This window comes from Microtus ochrogaster, unplaced genomic scaffold (assembly GCF_000317375.1).
Source record: "Microtus ochrogaster isolate Prairie Vole_2 unplaced genomic scaffold, MicOch1.0 UNK1, whole genome shotgun sequence".
NCBI lineage: Eukaryota > Metazoa > Chordata > Mammalia > Rodentia > Cricetidae > Microtus > Microtus ochrogaster.
The window spans coordinates 10962268-10965934 of NW_004949099.1; positions in this window are offsets into that span (position 1 = coordinate 10962268).

Here is a 3667-nt window from a genome sequence, read left to right on the forward strand (position 1 = left end):
AACAACAATCTCTGGATACATCCACACACACACACACACACACACACACACACACACACACACACACAAACATGCATGCATGCATGAACACAAATTACGGGTATACATGGAAAAGAGGTATTTATAGAGATCCCTGTACAATACTGGTTTCTAACAGTTTTTTCTGCTTGTCTTTATACAAGGACTGAATATTTATTTCCAGAAATATGACTATCGTGATGGCCAAGATTTGGTGTCATAAGTAGGTCTTAAAGATGTGTTTGAAATTAAACAGAGTAGGCAGTGCCTTTATAAAGGTCACAAGCATAATCCAAGAAGAATGAGTGGGAGAAAATATCCCAGTGTTATATAAGGAATACTTTGAGGTTGAGCTAAGATACCAAAAACTAGCAAAATACCCAGCTTCTCAAAGCATACTGCAGGTTACACTGGCATGCAAAGGTGCTGCTGAGCCCTAGAAAATTGAAAATTGGTAGGTGACCCAATGGGTTTTAGTGGTGGCAGAGGAACTGAGTCAGAGAGGCAGCTTCACACTATGCCACCAATTCTGCTTGATTTGTAGCCAAGGTTGGACTTGGTTACAGATTGCTGCCACACCCTGGAGTCATCTCTTCCTCAGAAATTCTATATACTCTGACCCATGAAATGGGACTTATCATAAAGGCCCATTCACTTGAACTCCACATGGATAAATTTCATGAGCTCTGTGACCAAGACTTTGAGAGGCCTGGATCGCGAGAAGCATCCCACTCTTCGATCCGTTTTCCTCACTAGGGATGCAGATACTTTGTGAATATTCTGCACACCAAACTCTGTCTCAACATCTACTTCTAGAGAACCCAACTTGCATAGGCAGGATTGGGGCAGAGTGGCAATAAAAATGATAGTTCTGCTGTAGAGAAGAGGTATGCCGATTCACGTTTAGACAGCTGAGGGAAGACCAGTGCCTAAAAATAATACTAAGGGTGAGGGTAGGACTGGAGGTACAATGTGAGAGGCAGACCTTACAGGGGTGCCTACAGCCGAGAGATGTAATGAGATCTTTTCTAGTACTGAGGTTGAACCCAGGGCCTTGCTCGTCGTAGGATAGCTCCTTATCATTGAGTTGTATTCCCAGGTCTCTTTGATTTTCCAATTTGAGAAATGATCTCTAAAAAATATCCCAGGCTGGCCTTGAATCCCTGATCTGCCTGTGGCCAGTCTCCTATGTTGCAGGCCTACACTACCAGGCCCAGCTGCGATGAAGTCTTTTGAGGGACAAATACATATACAAATAACAAATGTTAGGGTCAGAATGAAGAAATTCCAGAAAGGAGACTGAAGGAACAACCAGGAAAACAGGAGAAAATCCAGATGAGTTCAGTGACCTGGACAGGCAGCACTGAACGTTTTAAAGAGTGATTGGTCGTGTCAATCAGTGTTGAGAGGTTGAACAAGAGGAGGACAGAGAAGCAATCAGATTTGGCAAGACAGAGTTGTTGCCAGCTTGACAAGAATGATTTGGTGGAGCTGTCTGGATCATCATGTGATGGGCATGCTTTCAAGACAGATGAGAGGGGAAAAAGTGAGGAGAAAAAGAAAAGAATTCTCCAGCTTCTCTCGAAAGGGAAAGGAGAGCGGAAGGCCAGCGGAAGGGCATTGCATCTCAGGAGCATCGGTTTAAAGGAGGATGTGGTTTGGGGCGTGGCTATAAGTGATCCTACAGGGTTAAAGTTAATGACACAAAAGGGGAAAGTGGGAAGATCACACAAGGGTGTAGTGAGAAGATCAAAGGAAACCTTTATTCCACTACCAAGAGAGCAGGAAACAAATGGAGGCAGGTCCAGGGAGGAGAAGGCATTGCTGGTCTTTATACAAAGGGGCTGTTTTCTGTTTGCTCTGACATTCTCAGTGGAATAGCAAGGCCATCATGTAAGAAAGAGACATGGGTCTTTGCCCTGTACCACCAAAAGTCTCTAACTCCCTTGCAATCACCCATCCTTCAGCCTCTGGGCATTTAAGCATGAAATACTTAGGATCACCACTTTTTTTCTTCTGCTTTTCCGTGGTTGAATCCCCCGCGGTTCAATGTCAAGGCTCCCCTGACTCCTCTCTTGCTGTTGACTTTTGTAAAAACAAGCTCACATCCTCTATAACAAGGCGTGACTCACAGGCAAGTCATTTCTTCCCACCTGAGTCAGCTGTCCTGTGCCCTCGGCTCATTTTAGCTGTTTTCCATTTGCTGGGGAAGATTTTCTGGGACTTCTGTCAGGCTGTATTTATTACTAACCAGTGTGCGCCTCTCTGTTCTAATCCCAAGTCCTGAAGGAAAATAGAAAGTTGGTACTGAGAGGGAATGTTTCATTATAAACATAATTTGGTTAGCTCTTTAAGTGTGTCTGCCAGCACTGGAGGCCATGGATAATGATGCCAGTTAATTTTCCTGTGACATGGAAGGTGCTGGAGTCTGTCAGTAGTAGTGTTCAGTGACAGGTTAGGAGTCGCTCTCCAAAGCATATTAATTTTATGAGTTCTCTGTACAAGAAATCACCCTGATGTTGCTGTCAGATCTCCAGTGGCCTTTTGTTCCAAGGATAGCCCAGGTTCTGGACACAAGTTTCTGGCTCTCGGTCTTTACTAGGATCCAAGTTTTCAATGATTCTATGTTTCTGTTTCATTTCAAAAATGGACAGAGTGTGGCTGGAGACATGGCTCAGCAGTTAAGAGCACTGACTGCAATTCCAAAAGACCCAGGTTCAATTCCCAGCACCCACATATCAATTCATAACTGAAATTCTAATCCCATAAAATCTTACATCTTCATTTCAGACACTACACACACATGGTATATAAATATATAAGCAGACAAAACAACCATATATGTGAAAAAGAACAATAAATAAAAATGGGTAGTATAGAAAATCCCGACTTCATAGAGTTGATATAATGATCAAATGAATTAACAGGGTTTCTCTGTCACGTACCTTCTGGGAAGAATGTTAAATGCTCAGACAACAGCAGCACCTAATATTATGTCAAAGTCCCTCAAGAAAAACAGTGTGTGTGTGTGTACATGTGTGTGTACATGTGTGTGTACATGTGTGTGTATACCCTAGAGGGCAACTTCCAGTGTCATCTTCAGGAATGCCATCCACCTTCTCTGAATGGAGGTTCTCATTGACCTGGAGTGAGACATGGTTTCTCAGAGCACACTACCTGACCCAGTGGTTTCATGTGGATTCAAAGAATCAAATCCAAGTACCTATCTCTCCAGTTCATGCATTCAGAAAACAATTTAAAATTACAGTCTTTCACTTTCTCCTAGGAAATGTATTAAGATGTGAAAACCTCTGGTTTCCTGTTACATAACAACCCTTTAAAATGTCACTGCGTAGGATCTACTCTGGCTGGGTTTAGTGGCATACTCCTTTAATACCAGCATTTTGGAGACAGAGGCAGTTGGATCTCTGAGTGCTTGTATGTGTGTCTGTGCCTGTGTGTGTATGTTGGGAAAGTGCATATGGCTCAGTTGGTAGAGTGCTTGTTTGTAAGCACAAGTAACTGGGTTTGGTTCCTTGAGCTACATGCTAGCCTGACCTACACAAGATCCAGGCTATACAAGATCTTGCCAAATTAGATAGATAGATAGATAGATAGATAGATAGATAGATAGATAGATAGATAGATA